We start from the raw sequence: 20,316 nt of genomic DNA, 5'->3' as shown, positions 1-20,316 counted from the left end.
CAGTATGTCTGTACCTTTCCAACAGAGATCTACTGACCCTCGAACTCTGGCTAAAGGGCAACTAAAGCTATTAGAAGACAACCCTACCCTTAACATTTTCCTACATAGAGAGAACTATGTATATATGTTGTAGCCAACTACATAAAGCAGCCAAAAGTCTCCCTGTGCAACATTAATGTTTGGAGAGATTTGCTGGTTGCAATGCAATATGCCTACAGCTCATATGAGAAGCAGAACAAGACCCTTGCAGGAACAAACTAGGATTGAAAAAAAGACTGAATACCACCACATTGCTTTACACAGCAGCACAAGAGGCCAGCAGGAGTGTGGGCTTTCTTTTTCTTTAGTTTTAGCCACTAGATTGTTACTCCTATCGCATCTCAATATGTCAATTGTGCTATTGATTAGGGTTGCAGCATGAAGCTTTTACGGTCATTGCCCTTTCCCCTTCAATTGTTAAGCAGGGTAATTAAATTAATAGCCCAAAAGAAATAATTCTGCAACGTATAGATTAACAGTGGAGCCCTTTCATACATTATGTGAATTAATAGTGCTCTATTTCAGATAGGGCTGCAGCGACTGCCAGGAAAAAAAATGATTCACAAACACATTCTAATAGGCAGTGTTTGTTCAAACCTCACTCCTACAGTGTATCCCAACTTCCCCTTTAATGTTAAGGTAAAGCAGAAAAGCCCATTCTGTCACCTTCCAGCCATTGCCATACATGCCAACATTCTTGTACTAGGTCATAGCAAAATGTATATTTTTATACTTACTAAAAGCTAGGGGATCCACCATATCCAGTATTTGGTTCTGTATTCAGCCTTTTTCAGCAGGATTTGGATTCAGCCAACTTCACATGCCTGGCCAAACTGAATCAGAATCCTTAAAATCACAAGACTTTCCATCAAACAGGAAGTTTAAATAAAATGTACCCTTCCCTAATTTGCATATGCAAATTAGTATTTGGTAAGGTATTTGGTCAAATCTTTAGCAAAGGAGTTTGCCAAATCCCAAAATAGTGGACTTGGTGCATCCTTACTAATAACAAATTAAAAAGCGAGTTAACCAGCAGTCCAGTGTCATGGTTGCTCCTAGCTATGGAGTTTAGGACAAGGTAGTTGCCTAAAATTCTCATATCTTCTCCCCATTATTAATGCATCATTATAGCATTAGTAACAGTGAAGCTGTAAATGTTCTAAGAATATTTATGACTGCTGGTATAGCTCAACTACATTACATTCAACGTTGTTAAATGTCAATTCCAAATCAGGGAAAGTGGGAATAAACCCCCCCACAAAAAAAATAATTAGCATATGATATTCCTGGGGACAAGTACAGCATGGTATTCCTTCAGGAGAACAGTCATTTACAATATAGGAAGATGGCACTTCAGGCACAGTGAGTGATAAATGATTGTGGAATGACTTTGGTAGCCCACATCTAAAAGCTGATTGCTCACCTTGACCCTGCCGCAAATGATTAATAGATCAGTTGGGAAAAGGTTGCCCGTGCCTCCTGCATAACCTTAACTCAAAGCACCAACAACCTTATCCTTTTCAGTCATCAAGTTTCAAAGTCTGAAAAAGAAAATGCTAAACAAACATAAAGCAGGCCACAGTTATGTCTTGTAATATAATTGACTATTCTGATATAGTTGTTCCATTCTGCAGTCAGACTTTATTTGTCCAGTTGATAGGACATGGCTCCAGCCTTATCAACTGGCTCCTTCCTTCTCACAGGATCAGGTGCCGCTCACCAAGCAGTGCTGATTGCATTTTTTAAAGACTATCGGCGTGTTTGTCTCGCAATAAAAAATTGGTATCTGGTGCAAAACAAACAAGTCCCAGACTCCTGATCAATTGCAGGGCTAATGAGAACACAGAAATTCATTCATTTAATACCAGAGCTAAATGCTAGCCAAACATTTACAGCAAACAGATGTCTGAGAGGTTTAATTAGTTTTGAAAAGCAACTTGACTTAAAATTGTTTTAAACATCATTAACATGGCGTTCTGCTTGTTGTAGGCAACATAATAGTATTATGTCTACTGCTTTACTGGATAATTATTGTTAAAAAATACTGGAATCAAAGACCATGGCTCCTAAGCCATTCAGATACAGGGTTATACCTCTTTTGTCTGGATAACAGAGGCCTCCTCTGCACAGGGATCAAAGCCAGACCACCTTAATGTCCCATTAATGAAAGGGCCACTATCACTTTATCTTTTTTTTCTCTCTGACAAATTATAATGCAAATCTTATGATCTGAAAGTACATTTATATTCCATTAGGTGTAAAACACCAAGTATTCTTGTCTTGCAATTGTAGCCTTGGCTAAGCATACATTATCACACTGGCAGGCTGACCACAATCTCCTTATCAGTTATCATCTTACACAGGGCTTCAGTTAACAATCCCAGAGTCTAGAGGGTGTGGTTTAATATCATTTGGATAGCTGAACTGCAGTGTAAATTGCCCTTTCCATAGTACAGACAACTTTCTAGGTTCTCTCGTAACCTAAAAATGACAGATACCTTAAATCTATGCCAGCACCATGATTCCCCTGTACTATGGTCCCGTAATCCCTAAACTATCCCTTTACTTGTGTTTCATGTATTGGGTTTCTTCTCAACGTAACTGGACAAAGGTATTGCACTCCAATTGTCCCCAGTCTCTGTTGTTCCTTGGAAAATTGTCCTGCCTCTGAATGTCAAGTCTTTAAAACGAGGTCTGTAAATTTGGCACAATTATGTTTAAGCAGGCTGGTTCTTGGCATTACATTACATAAAACATTAGAAAAAAAATGTTTGTTTTTTTGCAGAAAAACAGTAGTGTTTGCAACAGGTCTGATATATTGGTTAATTTGCCCAAACTAGAGGCTGATTTCACTGTAAAAGGTTACCTGTCAAATTGGAAAGAGGCATTTGCTATCAAGCAACACATTTTACAGTGTGGGCTGATCACTTTCTCAATGTCAGCTGTGTTTACTCTGCAAAAAGGTTACCAACAAAACTATTAATTTTGATATCTTAAAAATGTAACACCACCCTTTTAAGGCAAAATACAAAATAGGAAAATATGAGACCAGGCTGCTTAACAGAGGGTGAACTACCATCACTATACCACAAAATTGCCCTAAATCTCTGCAACCTGTTCATTAAATAGTCTCCCCCCTCCAGCAAAACTAGTCCAACAAACATCTTATTTTGCTGGGTGTATGTGTTTATCAGATACATATGTTCCAGCACCCCCACAAAATGATCTGACCAGTTGGTCAAAGGGAGAAAAATTAAGCATTCAAGACCACAAGTGTTCATAAGTAATGCCGAGCAAAACTGCCTATACTTTACAGTCTATTTAAGTACATTTAAACATGGGGTAAGTAACAAAGTTTGCTCCAGTTTAACAACCAACTGCATAGCTGGTACCATAATTATCAATAAACCGTATTCAACAGGAAACATTTACATTAATCTCATTCATATTCAGAAAACAGCACAAACATTTCACACAATGGGCAAAGGATGGAAAAGGTCCTACCTATCAACAAGCCCTTATAGAGAATATAACCTACCCCTTCCTATACTTAGAACATGCTTCACAGTTGAATTAACGTGAAACATCTCTTCTGCTTCATGTCTTAAAGCTTCTAAACCATTTGCAAAATGTTGCTTGAAGGACGGATCCTGGAGACATTGCGAGCTTTGTCTGCTAGGCTCATTAGTATGGCAGTCATACATAATTCTGTATCCCATTTCAAGAAAGCTCAGAATATTGGAGATGAGAAAATATGATAGTAGAGGCGAGCCTCCTGACAAAGGAGAAGAAAGGAGGAACAAGAACGATTGCTATATCAGCGAAGTAAACAATTTTGCCAGAGAATGTGCAAAACACAAGATATAGGCCCTTGATTCAAAGAGGAAAACAATAGATTCAATAGCCCTGAGCACTGCCAATTCAACTTGCCCTGGCTTTTTTTTTTTTTTTTTTAAATCAAGGCTGTTTTCCATTCAAGTCGTAGTAGCGAAGGGACAATCAGAGCCCTTACATTTTGAATGCTATCACGTTCCACGGAGCACTGCCCCATGAATAAACCAATTGAGGCTGGAGCCATAAACAAACATTAACACAAGAAAAAAATGCATGTATGCAGATTCATTTATAACTTGCATAAGACTGATCTCTACTGTGTTTGGTACAGTGGCTCCCAAAATGCGATCATTATGCAAAAATAAACAAGGTTCTGTATTCAGCCTCTGTCCCCGTAGAAGGGATAATAAATACAGATCAACAAAACACACAAGAACAAAGAAAATCGCTGATAAAAGGGACTTTATTTCTTAACGTGTACTAAATAGAAAACATGCCCTAATAATTAATAGGATTCATTTTATTTCAAGTTCTTTAACAACCATAGTTTTTTCACATCTATATAAGGCCTAGTTTATTAACAATAGGGATCCGCCCTACATTCTCGTTCTTGCTAAAATATAATCGAAAGGCTCAAAATGAAAAACACTATCCGTATTGGCTAAACTGTTGTAAATGCAGGGCTCCCACGTTCTACTGACTGCCTGAAACATAGGCCGAAACCAGCATTATAAAGGGTGTGGTATTTAAATGAAGTGGCAGTCAGAGACATCAGCTAACACCATGTCATTAGGGTGATGATGATCCATATTTGGATTTTTTTCATTCCTAATTCCTCTTCATACTAAATGGTAATATAAAAAAAATAAACTCTCCAACACGGCTCAAAAATGGATCATTATCACCCTTATGACATGGCGTTTGTTGATGTCTCTGGGAAGGCAGTAAAACAAAGGTGTGGGGGTAGCATTGTGACAGCAAATTGTTGAACAAGAGATATTTATTAACAAGCAGATCCCTAAAAGGCAATATATATTTTCCAACATATGGTTCTCATAGGGTTGCCACCTTTCCTGGAAAAAATGACTTGTCGGACAGGAACCCCTAGCCATGCATAATGGTTATAGGTGTATTACTGCTTTGTTTAGAGATTTCTAGTATCATGCATCTATGTAATGTAAGCTCAGCTCAGAGCTGCAAATGTCTTATTCTCATCGAAGAATTTATTTTCCTGTTATTAAAAGAGCATTTGGTTTTGGCCCTGATTCAGCCCAGACAGTTTAATGGTAACATGCAATGTGAGGCTGCCAAAACAAGCAGAGAAAAGCTGAGGAAAAAACTTATTTCTTGAAACATGTCCTACTTTTCATCCGCCCCCTCAGTTCCTGCAAAGAACACTCGGGCCCCTGTAACGCTGAATAAAATACCAGGAATAATACGGTGTGTAAATCACACTTTCTGATAAGAATGAAGTCAAGTTACATATTTCATGGAGCAGAACTGAATGCAAACACAGAAAAACCTATTCATTTTAGCCAGACCATATGTTTGAACACGTTCCACAATGGAGAATCTGTTAATCTTTAAAAAATAAACCGGAACAGAAATATCTTCCTATATAATCCGTGGTAAAGCATGTGCATTGATTCTGAAGAAAAAATACTCTTTAATAATCCCTCAAAAGGGCTGCATGAATATTTGCACTGCATTTATTTATTAGAAAATGCCTTATTTATTGAATACTCTCTTTACAAAACAAAGCTGCGCTGCTCAGAGAACAAAAGAATTGCCAGGCCATTGGTGGGCTTGAAGAAGCAAACAAAAAGCCCACCAATAAGGCACACCCATTTTTTTGTGCAGGTGCAGACCAGGGGGAATATAAGATTTTAAATAGGTTTGAAAAAACTGGCATTAAGCATCAGAACGCTGCATTGACTGCATTAGATATGGGGTCACACATTTGATGTCATGTTTAAGGATGCAAACCCGTCTACAGTCCATTAGAGAAGCAACATGCTCCCATATGAAAGGCCTTGGAATTATTTTCTCCTCCCCAGTCTTTTGTCACCGAGGGATTCTCTCTGAATGATACAGAAGCCACAAAATGACCAAGGGCAGGCTACAGAGCAGCCCAGCGATGGGGGTGAAAGCCATTATTTCTGCCTGAGTGACAGCTACTTGATGAGCCTGCAATTCAGTCCCTCCCCCCAGCGCTTTCCGCCAAAGTCAGAGACTTTAATTAAACACAAAATCTTATAATGTATAATGCGCGTCTGGGTGAACACACACTCTTCAGTGAACTTGGCAATACATTCATGCATTAATAGCAAAAGCTGCCGGGCACATCAGCATAAATAGATTGCACCAGGCAGCCAGTTAAATGGATTCTATCAATTAATTTAAATAATAAACTAAATTCAACTAACTGTGAAAAGTCGTGTTGTGGCGCTGGCAAGGCTAAGGAAACTTTTCCTATGCAGGGCCAAAGTAACCAATTGTAGATGATCAGGTGTATCAGCATTGACTCAATCTGATTGTTCAGATCTACGGAATATGTTGGAGCAATATAAAGCATAATGATTTCAACAATAGATGGAGGGTTGCAAGTTGAATTTCCCAGCGGTATACTGATACTAACACTTGTAAGATTGTACGGGACTGGTTATCCAGAATTAGGGATGCACCGAATCCAGGATTCGGTTCGGGATTCGGTCAGGATTCGGCCTTCTTCAGCAGGATTCGGATTTGGCAGAATCCTTCTGCCCAGCCGAACCAAATCTTAATCCTAATTTGCATATGCAAATTAGGGTCGGGGAGGGAAATTGCGTGACTTTTTGTCAGAAAACAAGGAAGTAACCTATGTTTTCCCCTTCCCACCCCAAATTTGCATATGCAAATTAGGGTTCAGATTCGGTTCGGTATTCGGCCGAATCTTTTGTGATGGATTCGGGGGTTCGGCTGAATCCAAAATAGTGGATTCTGTGCATCCCCATCCAGAATGCTTGGAACCTGGGGTTTTATGATAAACGATCTTTCCATAATTTGCATCTTAATACCTAAAGTCTACTACAAAGATGATTTTTAACATTAAACAAAATAGGATTGTTTTGCCTCAAATAAGGCTTTATTATATCTTAGTTAGGATCGAGTACAAGCTACTGCTTTATTATTACAGAGAAAAAAGAAATAATTTTTAACATTTTAAATTATAGGATTAAAATGGAGTCTATGGATGAATGCCTTCCTGTAATTTATTGCTTTCTAGATAATGCATATACCTGTATATAATATGCCCTTTGTGTTTTTTATGATTACAATTCCTAGCAAGGTGTTAATTTTAGGCCCCTTTCCTGCCCTCTCTTCAAACTGTCCCTGAATATAGAAGGGGAATTATGAGTTTGTCAATGAGGCTGCTGTTCTTGTCCTTTATTTGAGCTTCAGCCAACTTATTTATGTGAAGCATCACAATAGACATCACGTTATAGTGGGTGCATTTCAGCTCTCAAGGTAAAGGAGAATAGTACAGCTCTACATATGCATGAAATCCTCTGTAACCCATAAACAGATGATTTTTCTGGGAATGAATCTCCTTTTCCATTTGGATCTGAGATCATTTCTCATAAAGCAGCTATAAAAAAAGAATTCTAAGGAAAAAAATAAATACCAAAGACCAATACAAAGACTTGAAATCTGTCTCTGCTTTTTGCTCGGGTGTACTGCGTGTTTTCATCCAGACAACTGCAACACAAAGGCATCCAAACAAAACCATCTTTTGCAGTCTGCTTGAACAATGGACTATGGAAAAATGGCAAGTAATAGGCAATCATAATGGCTTCATTTAAACCAAGCAACATAGGCATGGGAATTATCTTCTAATTTATATGGGGAGGGGGGTAAGAATTTTCTATAAAGCCATATACCTTTTGAAAGCACAATGCAAAACAAATAGGTAAGCAACAATTAAGTATTCCAACAAGCATTGTGTATTTAAATGGTTGTTTGTGAAATCGCATCTGGAAGAGCAAGCTGCTGGATGAGATAGCATAAAGCTATTTCTGCACTCCATTACCATAAAAAAAGAACACAATGAGGGAAAGGAGAAAGGTTGCTAAACATGCAAGCTGCTTCTATATTAAAGTTTTGTAAATACATTCAAGTTTTTCCAAACTTAACACAACTAAAAATAAAAAATATAAAAAAAAAGTGCAAGAATGACTCTTGGTGCCCTGGCACCAGGGCAATGGCATTTTGCGAAGCACCCATCTGAATAACAATGGGTCTTCCAAGCCTGAGAAGAGAAATATATACTATAAGTTGCTCTGGAAACATATCCATACCAGGATATTTGTACAGAATACAGGCAAATTGTATTTTAGTTATGCTTCTTACAGTTCATACAGTCATGCAGTCCATACAGTTTTAGGTGTGGTAAAAAAAATCCATTTAAAAAGCATGTTATTGTTACCAGCTTCTAAGTCATAATGTGATGAATAATCAATCATAGGTTATGTTACACATTCTGTCTCCGTGACTTTTGGCAGGTAGAATCTCAGCTATAAAACTGCTACAGAACTGTCACTTTCGTTAAAGGGTCACTCTATAATTGAAAGGGATACTGACAGTAGTGCAGTGCCATCGACCAGTATCCTGGGTCCCCAAGATCTTCAAAGCCATTTTGAGTCCACAGTGACTATGGAGGGTGGGTAGTTGGGTTTCTGCCCATTCTCTCCAGCAGCCCGACATTCACTGCCAGCAGCCAAAATGGTTCAGGTTAGCCCTCTGCTCTAGTCTACAAACGTGTTTCTAACCACAGTCTCTCTCTTGCACAAAGATGAACAGTAGCAACCTCCTACCATAAATCATGTCTATACTGATCTGAAAATACATCATTACACAATAAAATATTAATTCAGCACACTTAAGCAACCCCTCTTCGCCCAATGGATAAAACATGTCAGCAGGCATCAGCAAAAACAGCAGCAACTAAAAAAAAAAATGCAGAACCTACAGAACTGTTCTATGTATATCCACTTTATAGCCCCTTGACAATTGACAAAATCAATACCACCTGTTAAAAGTATTTGGAAGCTGTTTGTCGAGATTGCCTATTAAATGCCGCATATACCAGTAATCAATTCACATAAACTGTCAGGGAGGTGTTTTAACAATTTGGAAGGTAACGGCAAAATAAATAGGACTCCTTTTATGATGGAGAATTTGCCTGTTCCTTAAATTGCTGCACAAATTGAGCAGTTACAGGAGTGTTAGGGGTTGCACAGTCACTGCCCTGCCAACACCTACAGAAATGCTATACATTGATTTCAAAAGGCAAATCTGCACATACACTGGCACATAATACCTGTGCTTCCAGCATCTATAGCCAGCTGTGTCTATGTTTGCACGGAACGAAATATAGATAGCATATCCACAGAATAATTGGCAGATCAGCATAGTGAGAGAAACACATCCAATAAGTGCAAATAAAGTGCCATAAGATACATGCATATAAAATGATAACCTGTAAGGGTATGGGATCCGTTATCTGAAAACCTGTTATCAAGAAAAGCTCCCAATTGTGGAAAGGCCGTCTCCCATAGACTCCATCTGATCCAAATTTAGTTAAAATGATTTCCCTTTTCTCTGTAAATAATAAAACAGTATCTTATACTTGATCCAACCTAAGTTATAATTAATCCTTATTGGAAGCAAAACCAGCCTATTGGGTTTATTTATTATCTAAATGATTAAGGTATGACAATTCAAATAACGCATAGATCTGTTATCCAGAAAACCCGAGGTCCCAAGCATTCTGGATTACAGGTCCCATACCTGTATAAGTAATAATATAATTATACTTAATATGCTCACTTGGATGATACCATGTCCTGGTATCTTTAGACAGATTTGGCAGCTTATCTGCCGTGTATGGGTCATTCCAACAGGCCTTCCCGATCGATATCTGGCCAAAAATCGTCCAAATATTGATGAGGCAGGTTTGATACTCCCTGGAGATCGATCATCGCATTGGCTAGTTAATGCGGTCTTCATCCCATCTGTGCCCATTGCCATTGTTGTAATCTGATTTCGCCCTGCCTTTAGTGGACATAAATTAGCGACTTTGCCAAATGAGCGTATCTTATAGTTTATGGTCATTATTAGTTTACAATCAGTCATGAGCCAGTGGCTGAATATGTGAATAATCTATTAAAACTATACTGATGCTTGAAGGTGGCTGTGGTTTTAAACGTCCCCCATACACAGGCAGATAAAAGCTGTGAAAACTCAACAGGCTTCCCCGATGGATATCTGGCCATCTCGATTGGGCAGGTTAAAAAATCCTGTCGGGTTGCAGCGCATCTATGCAGTCCCGCGATCCGCCCGCCCGGATCCATTATGATCCGATCGTTGGGCCCTAGGGCCCACGATCAGATCAGCCCGATATTGCCCACTTCAATGTGGGCATATCGGGGAGAGATCCGCTTGTTTGGGGACATCACCAAACAAGCAGATCTCTACGTCTATGGCCACCTTAATATGGAGAAAAAGAGATAAGGAGGCTTGCCTGAAGCAAAGTAAATAGATGGACTAATTATATAACCTCTATCATGAGAGAAACCACTGTTATAGCTTGTGTAAAAAATGTAAATGATATTCTAATAAATGGGGATAATTATGCAATGACAGAATGCAATTAATAAACCTGTCCCCACAATCAAAATTATATAATAACCACGTGTGCCAGCCTAAAACAGGCCAGAAAACAACCTGCCATCATGGAAGCTGGCCAAAATCTACAGCTGGCTGCTTTCCTGCCAATACGCCCTGGCCATTGGCATTATATAAACTACCCAAGATTATAACCTGTCTACTAGAGATCTATCAGCACAGTATTGTTAAATAGGAATGCCAAATACACTGCAATATAAATCCCAGCAGCCCAATACCCTTCCACTGGTGGCAGATCCCAAAAGGTATAGTTCACAGCAGCTACGTTTGATATCACATTTGTAGGGAGGTTATGAAGGGAAGGGTGATATACAACAATATACAATGGCCTGGGATAATTTAGGTTGCAGATGAATGGCATCAAGCAACTTTTTTCAAGTGTTAGCACTACGCTGTTGGCTGCCAGGTAATTAAATAGCTCATACAGGTATGGGATCTGATATCTGGAAACCTGTAATCCAGAAAATTGCAAATTATGGAAAGGCCATCTCCTACAGACTAAATTTTTTATCAAAAAATTCAATTTTTAAAAAAAAGTATTTCCTTTTTCTCTGAAATAATAAAAGAGTATCTTGCACTTGATCCCAACTAAGATATTACCCTTTATTGGACAAAACAATCCTATTGGGTTTAATCAATGGTTAAATCATTTTTTAGTAGACTTAGGATATGGAGATCCAACTTATAAAAGCCCTTATTTTGAAAACCCCAGGCCTCGAGCATTCTGGATAACAGGTCCAATACAGGCACTACTTGCATGATTAGTATCAATGTAGAAAATATAATGGGATTCCCTAAGACCGAGGTGCTGTAGGCTGTCCCAAGCAGTGCAAAGCTTGGTAAAACTCTGGATCCTTGGCAATCTGATGCACTGATGAACTGAACTATGTTGTTTTTTTTCTGTCTGCTCGGAGGAGTGTATTTTAGGTCACCAGTTTTGTTCCTCAGGAAAGAGCATCCTGGCACTGTTTCAAGGCATATATCTCCATTGGGGTGAAAGACACAAGCATTCTATTGTTTCTAGCACAGCAACAATATGGAGATTCATGTCGCAAGGAGGGAAGTGTAAATACACAAGAGCAAGTCAGACAAGAATGCTAATGAAAGCTAAAAACAACACAACACTATTACTTGGGTGCATATCCATACCTCTCTACTGTATGTTACTGGATAGGCCTTCAGTCACAGACAAAAATACAAAGTAACCTTCTTTAGAAATATTTGATAAACAAGAAGTAATAAAATAGAAGAAAACTACACCCCTTCACTCCAAGGGGAGAAATGGATTTTTGTTGAACTGCACTCTACATTACATCTGGCCTCAGGATCATCAGATCTACGTTGTGTTTGTATTATAGAAAAAGGTAATGGCTGCTACAGCTGATTGGTACAAATACTAAAAATGATGGTAGCATACATACATTGGAGGTCACTATCATTTCTCCATTATGGTTATAATACCATGAACTCACAAAGGTGTTCAATACGGTGACAATGATAATTCATATAAGATCATACCTCCCAACATTTTGGAAATAAAAAGAGGGACAATTTTTTTATGACCATGCCCATTTTTGCTCACACCCCCTAATCTCCATGTTGATTTTACAAAATTTGGCAGGTTATGTAAGTTTCAACATGTTTCTGTTTTTTTTTTTCAGTTATTACAGTTTTGCTAATGAAGGTTAATTGCCCTTTAAGCTGTGAGTCTAACTTCTCCCAAGGGACCTGTTATCTTATATTGTTACAATTACTTATTTCCTTATCTCAAAATTGTTACAAAGTACCTTATCTGAACCTTGTGGCTGTTCTGGGCTCTCTGCCAAAAACCAATTAAGTTAGAAACATTGTATCTTATATCAGCTGTTCAGTGCAGAGAAAATCTGGACTTTCCAGTACAAACCAGTGGGTTGACTGTCTAAAGAGGGTCTGTCCTGCTGAAAACGGGACAGTTGGGAGGTATGATAAGAACATTTATACTCTCAAAAGATTATATGAGATAGTCAAATGTTACCAAACCAAGGTCTTGAATAATTGACAGGCTGGGTGAGATGGTACACATTATGGGGCAAAACATCATATACAGGTATGGGATCTGCTATCCAGAATGCTTGGGACCTGGGGTTTTCCAGATAAGGGATCTCTCCATAATTTAGATCTCCATACCTCAAGTCTACTAAAAAATTATTTAAAAATTAACTAAACCCAATAGGACTGTTTTGCCTCTAGTAAGGATTAATAATATATTAGGTGAAATCCAGTTTAAGGTACTGTTTTGTTATTACAGAGAAAAAGGAAATCCTTTTTAAAAAATGTAATCATTTGATTAGAATGGAGTTTATGGAAGATGGCATTTCCATAATTAAGAGCTCTCAAAAAAATGTGGTTTTATCCAGCTTATGGGTCTATCTTCTGCCCATATATTACATTACACATTATGTAATATAATAAAGGACTGGTATCATTTAATAGATGAAATATAACTAACCATAATGTTTCCCTTATCCTAACGCAATTGCCCTTTTTGTGCATTGTTCTTTAAAAGTGTATATATTTCTATGCAGCAGAAATGACCAATGCAAGCCGCACACGATTATAAATGAGCTCAAGTGTTTCACTAATAAAGCAGAAAATTAGGATATAGAAATAGCTGCATTAGATTATCTGTCACAACACTTAAAAAAGACGACATATCTTAATTAGACAGCAACCCAATTCGCAAGTTTGTGGCTAGACTCTGCAAGGTTTATAGGCATTAAAACTTGTTGTTCACACATTGAATTAAATTCAGATGTTAGCAAATGATCTGTGCTTTCTCCTTTTTCAGAAGGCGTCTATGAAGCTTGGCGCTGAATTGTGCCTGCAAATTGCATGCCGGGGGTTGCTATGATGCTAGCAGTGTGCAGGGAAAGGTGTTGCTCACAAGATATGATGAGGTTAGGACAGCAAGCCAAGAATTTCATACTTCAACTCCCTTTAAACAAGGGAGTGCATTGTTAGACCTGCTCTACAACAGCCAGATCATCATAAATGTTATTATCACTTAGGTTCAGTAGGCTTATAGCACAGTAATGATCACTGACAGTAGCTTTGAAATGTATTTTGTGGCAGGACAGAATATCGTCTGCATATAAAACAGGGGATCCAGAAGAAACCCAATGCTAATAGTATGGTAAGCCAATCCCCACATATGATTTATGCATAGGAGTCATACCCAGCTATCTGTAATCAGAACGATTCTTTTCTATTTCCAGCACCCACGCAATCATCCCACTGTACCTCCAGTAAAGCAAGTATTTACAGCTCTGATAGAGACAATGCTGCTATCATTCATTTTATCTTAAAGGCAAATGATAATGGTAAAAATTATTATGTACATTATGCATATATACAACCATGAGGCATGGATCTTCACTATCATAAGGCTAAGAACTCCAACGACTGGACATTTCCCACGTAGCTAGGAATATTTCTGTTTTTGGTCAGGCCTAAGCCTTGTGCAAAAGGAACTGCACACAATCAATGTGCCCAACGCAGATCAGTAATTCTGTGCATGCCCAGTGATATCACACTGTACCTATTCCATACCTCCCAACTGTCTCGTACAAGTTTCTAAAACGTAATTGGCTTTTGGCAGAGAGCCGAGAACGTGTGGCAGGTGCACTTAGTTACTAAGAAACAATTGTACCAATTCAAGATAAGCAGGTCTCTTCGGGAAATGGTGACTTGCAGCTTAAAGGGCAATTCACCTTCATTATAATACATAAAAAACATAGAAATGTGTTAAAAGTTTCATAACCTGCAACATTTTGCAAAATGAACATGGTAATTAGGGGGTGTGGTCACAAAAATGGGGGTGGTCAAAAATGTTTAGCATGCTATGCACAGCAAATCTTTTTGTCCCTCTTTCTGTTTCCAAAATGTTGGGAGGTATTTTATTCTACCACTAAAAAAGTGGACCTACCAATATGTACCCAAGGAGTGTCAATCACTGGAGGCAAAGCGATGCAGGAGTATGGTATTTTCGCAGAGAATTCTTACACACTTTAAAAAAAACAAAAAAAGATCTGCTAAGATATTAACCCTCAAAACAGGATATATACATACAGGACAACATTGTTAACAAAGAATCTGCTTTTGTTTTAATTCAGCAACTTGTTTCAATATCTGCCCAGAAGCATTAGCAACATGAAGTTACAGTGGTCTATGGCCACAGGACTCGCTGCTAAAGCCTTTCCGTAAACTGCAGGACAACAGGGATATGAAATGAATCTTTTCCTAACAGCATGACAGATAAGTGCTGATCCAGTTTGCTTCATATCAGTTCCAGTTAGGAAAAAAAAAAACCCTTCTTTCTATTCCACAATAATGAGAAAAGCGTAATGTGACCAGGACATATCCATTTCCCACTCTTCGCTCATCTCGCCATCTCGTACACAGAGGGCAGGATAGGCTGGTACATGTTTTCTTTAGTTTCTAGCTGAAGCTTGGCTACTAATTGCAGTCTATGTTGAAGTCAGTCTGGGAGATCAAAAGCTACTGTGGTGCTTGAAAGCACAAGGCTACTCCCTAAAGGATTTTGGCGTCTAGGATTCTGGAAGAACAAGGCCCAATAAAAGCCATGTTATACCTTTTTTTTTTTTATTAACTCTGAAATGGTGCACTTGCAATTCAAGCACCCAGGTTACAATTACACGAGTGTGAGTGTGTGAGGCCAGGGAAGGAAATAATCAAATGTAAAGCGTTTTGGGCAATAGAAGCATATTTTGTTCAGATCTTAAGGAATAATACTGTGATGCACATATTTTGCATATGGTCAGTCTGGCCACGGTGTAGTGTAAATCAACACCTACAAAATGCATATGGTCATACATAGTAAGTTAGGTGGAAAAAAGACACACGTCCATCACAATGTGTTGTGGGCCCCAGAGCAAAGGACCTTCACCCTTATGAAAACCATCATCTTACCATATGGCACATTCTCTATGCTGCACTCATGGCCTTCCAGTGGGTCCAATGGGGTCTTCCTTAATGCACTTACTCCTGCTACCCCACCCCTTATTTCATAACTGTAGTCATTTTTCTATAAAAGAGATTCCCAGAAAACAGTTGCCCGCTGGTGGGTGTGGCTTTGAGAATCTCTACATGACTAGCAAGCTTTCTGCCTAATTTTTAACCTACAATATGGAATATATGGCAGAAGGGAGAAAACTAGAGGAGGTTAAAAAAAAACAAAAACATGTCCATTAGATTGAATCTTTTAAAGTGAAACCTGGCTAAAGGTGGCCAAAGACGCACAGATAATATTGTACAAAACTAATCTTAGTGCGATATCCGGTGCGCGTATGGTGGGAAAAGAGCCGACCGTTATCAACAGAAGACTTGGATATCGGTCAGCTCGACGATCGGGCTGGATGGAAAATTTTGATCGGGTGCCTTTGAAGGCACCCAAACATCGGCCATTATTAGTGCTGAATCATCGGAAACAGGTAGAATTGTATTGTTTCTACCTGTATAACTGACGATTCTACCAGTTTCTATTGAAATGAACAGTCTTTCTTGGAAAGATCTTTTCCAAAAAACATTGTAATTGTTACATCTATGGCCACCTTAACTGCTAGCTGATTTTAAATTTTCCTGCCAAGGGGGCGAAATTCCTACCTGACTCCAAGAGTGCAACTGCACCAGTCACTGGATCAGCATTATATGGAGTTCTTTTCAGATACCTTGTATTTAATCCCTTGATAAAAAGGCATCCAACCCTGTCTTTCCTTTTCTTAAGGCTGTTACCCACCCAGAACACATTCAATATTTACATTACAGCAGAGCCTGCTAATTCACACTCATCACACAAGTATCCATGAAGATGATGTCACTTTATGTTGCACCTTAGTTAATATTTCCGACTAGGATTTCAAAGACATTGGAAGGGTAGTTTACATTACATACAGTATACTCATATCTAAAGACAGGTGAGTCGGTCAAAAGATTGAAAAAGCAATGATCTCACCTGTGCCAAAGCAGGGATGTGTTTATATACTGAGGTCTAGAATTGGACAGACCTATCATACACTCCCTGATGAATAGTGCCTTTACATTTACATAGCCTAAAGCAGACATGGAAAGTGCTGTGTTATAAAAAAATCAGACATATTGTTTAACCTGACAAAGGCTACATATATGGATAGCTTCTGAAACCATTCTTTATAGATTCTTTGATATAGTCTAGCCCTGGCACAAACTGACATATAGAAAAATGTATTCTTTTTAAAGGAAATTAAATCCCAAGCCATTGCTTTCATAAGGAAACACTATCTCACACATACTCTTATGAAATAAGACTGAAGAAATGGTAAAATTACTGCATAGATTTGCCCAGCAATAACTTAACAAGGCCGCTCTCAGCAGTATCCAGCACAGTACTTGTCAAGTAAGAATTGGTCAATCTGTACTTTGAAAAAATCACCATTGCATTAAAATTAAGGTGGGATAGCACTATTTTATTGCGATCATTTCACGGATTGCAATGCTGCCATGTCAGAGTATCTCAGCTGTCACATGCTCATCTGGCTGCACTGCGGCAGTCACAGGGGAACTCTGCAGGGCATTTCTGAAGATTTATTGTGCTGTTTAATTGCTGCAGCAAAGTAGCCCATCTCAGTGTGGCCCTGGAAGCACTCAAGTATTTAGTATAAACATCTATTTAGGAAGAAGAAAGCATTACAAAAACAAATGTTCTTTTTTTAACCCTACAGTTATTTCTCTTGAATGCAAATATAACAACTATTAAATGTTGCTATTGCACATGCAGCATGGCAGCTCCCATTTTATACAGTATGCATTAATGCAAATATACTGGGTTGGAAGGTTCTAATTACGGATGCAACAAATCCAGGTTTGGGATTCTGCTGAATACAGGTATGGGACCCGTTATCCAGAATGCTCGGGACCTGGGGCTTTCCGGATAAGGGATCTTTTTATAATAGATCCATGTGCCTTAAAATCGACTTAAAAATAGTTAAAACATTAAATAAACCCAATAGACGTGTTTTGCCTCCAATATGGATTAATTATTTCTTGGTTGGGATCAAGTACAAGGAGAAAAAGGGAATCACTTTTAAAAATTTGAATTATTTGATTTTAATGGAGTCAGAACTTTCTGGATAACAGGTTTCCGGATAAAGGATCCCATACCTGTACAACCTTTTTCAGAAGGATTCGGTTGAAGTGCCTGGCTGAACAAAATCCAAACCCTAAATATCACTTGACTTCCGTTCACAAATTTAGGAATATCGCAATTTTTTTCCACGCACACACTATACACCTGGGGTTTTTCCACCATTCTGTGTGATAATTTGTATATGAAATTAGGGTTCGGATCTGGTTGGGCTAAATCTTGCATTAACGATTAAGGAATAGTCCATATCCCAAAAATTATGATTTAAAACATATCTAGTTCTAATATGCCTTTATCAATGGGTTAGAAGAATTATATGGGAAAACAGCACACCTTCAAATATTAATTTGTAACACCAGTGCACATGGCAGCTTCTCATTGTTATTCTACAATACACCAAGGATAATACGCTTGCATTTTATTAATACAAAATATGCAGTTATACAAGCATGACTACTATTAAATAATAGCATCCTCAATTCAGCCCGCATCGAGCATTCATCTAATTCAATATTTATTGACACTCTTCCTGGGAAATGATAGAATAACTGAATTAACATGCTGAAAAAGAACTTACTTTGGCCACAGAATATGTATATTTCAGCTCAGTTTACTTTTTGAAAAGACATTTTATTTTTTCATACATTACAACCATTAATAATAGATACGGTTTTATAAATGTTTTACAAAATGAATTTCAAATGCTCTTCAAAAACCAGCAAGAGCAAGGTGATTTAGAGTGATACTGCTCTGTGTCATGTCCTGTGCACCTGCTTTAATTTTCAACCACCGCTCCACTGTATTTCTATGGGATTTGTGTAGATAAGTTATACCTCCTACCGTCTGAGATTCAAAGGGAGACAGAGAAGTTGTAGAGGAACTGGCCAGTTATTGATTAAGAAAACAGATCTTGGCTTGCTAAGTATGGGCATGTATCCATGGGTGTTTTAAGCATGAGCTTGACATGAAGTTCACTTTTACACAGGCCACTTCATGGTAATGCAATTATTTCATTTTACCCTATGGGTCTTTACCCCTAAAAACAACAGTGACCTATTTTTTCCCATGTGGAGTGGGCAGTGTTAAGACTTCCGGTGGGCTCAGGTGTCCACCCGATTTGCCTTGTATGCCTATACCATGGTCATTTCCCATTTCTATGTAAGAACAAAGAGAAGAAATGGAGGAAATGTTAGATTGGGCTCCTGTACCCTCGTCTACACTGGTAATGTAGCAGCAGAATGGGGGGGGGAATGCATCTTTAAGATAGCCATACTTTTGGCATTGACACCACACAATTGCCTCTTTTCCAATATGGCAAACCAATTTATGGCACATTTATAGCTGATCCAATTACTTTCCCCCCAAGTGAACAATCAGATCACACCAGGGGACTCACATCACAGAAAGGGCCTCAGCTAGGTACCATATCTATGGCCAGATGCCATCCGCACACAACAAGATTATTAAGCCTTTCCATTCACCATCTGGCCAGGTCCCAGGGTGGGCACAGTTTAAGTCTCAAACACGTTCCAACTAGTATAAAAGAGTAGCTAATTTAACTGTGAATAATCATGGTGTGTGAGTAAGAGAAATGCCAATTTGTGTTAATAGGACATTAACAGATCAGTTATAAATATAATTATTCTTGCTATGTAAAGTATTATTCAGCAGCTCAGCAGTTTGCAATTTCAACTATTTGGTCGTTAGGATCCAAATAATCCTAGCAACCATGCATTCATTTAAATGAGAGACTGGGATATTAATAGGAGAGGGCCTTGATAGAAAGATGAGTAATAAAAAGTCACTCAGTAACAAATATATTTGTAGCCATTCAGAGCATTTGTTGTTTAAATGGGTCAGTGACCCCCATTTGAAAGCTGGAGTGAGTCAGAGGAAGAAGGTAATTAAAAAAAAAATAAAATAATGAAGACCAATTGAAAAGTTGCTTAGAGTTGGCCAAACTAAAAGTTAACTTGAAGGTGAACCACCCATTTAAATGGTTCCCTGATGCTTTAAGCTCCTTTATTCCTTCTGTAAGCGATCATGTAAGTTTATAATACAACATAAGTCATTTAGGAGGCAGAATGGATAGAATTTCCTATTCTTTTCTTTCAGCTGTTTACTAAAGTAACACTCCACTTAACCTATCTCTAGAATAGACTTTTTACATAATTACCCAGTAAGGGAGATCACCTCTATAAAAAAATACTAAGAGGTACCAGCTGGAAATAATTACATAAATATTTAATATACATTTAGTACAAGTAATTTTTTCCCCTTTCTCCTAAAGCAGCCAGTGGGATGTTGGGTTGTAGTTTAACATAAGGTTTCTCACCCTTGGTCTAAGAAGAAAAAAGGTCATCTTGGGTAAATGGATTTTGCTTGTTTCAGCCTAGGCCACCTCAGGTCAAACTGTGCAGCACAACAGCAGGTATTTTTGTGGTATATTCAGTTGGTAAACAACTAGAATTAGAATTGCTACTGAATACAAAACTCACATTGCAGGCAAGTGTCTTGAGAGTCTTCCCTTAAACCACACA

General features: G+C 38.3%; 1 protein-coding gene across 5 annotated transcripts in view; it reads right to left on the bottom strand.

Moving 5' to 3' along the window:
- Positions 1–20,316, bottom strand: part of sema6a.L (semaphorin 6A L homeolog) — a 134,088-nt gene that overhangs the window by 103,885 nt on the left and 9,887 nt on the right. Inside the window, exon 2 of one of the 5 annotated variants that reach the window (XM_041568308.1) lies at positions 14,564–14,643. The exons of the other annotated variants lie outside the window; for them this stretch is intronic. The gene's annotated coding sequence lies outside the window, so the exon portion shown is untranslated. The remainder of the gene's footprint in view (positions 1–14,563; positions 14,644–20,316) is intronic. 5 annotated transcript variants of the gene reach the window in all.

Source organism: Xenopus laevis, chromosome 1L, assembly GCF_017654675.1.
Source record: "Xenopus laevis strain J_2021 chromosome 1L, Xenopus_laevis_v10.1, whole genome shotgun sequence".
NCBI lineage: Eukaryota > Metazoa > Chordata > Amphibia > Anura > Pipidae > Xenopus > Xenopus laevis.
The sequence above is the reverse complement of the archived record's forward strand: the minus strand, read 5'-3'. Positions and strand labels throughout refer to the sequence as shown.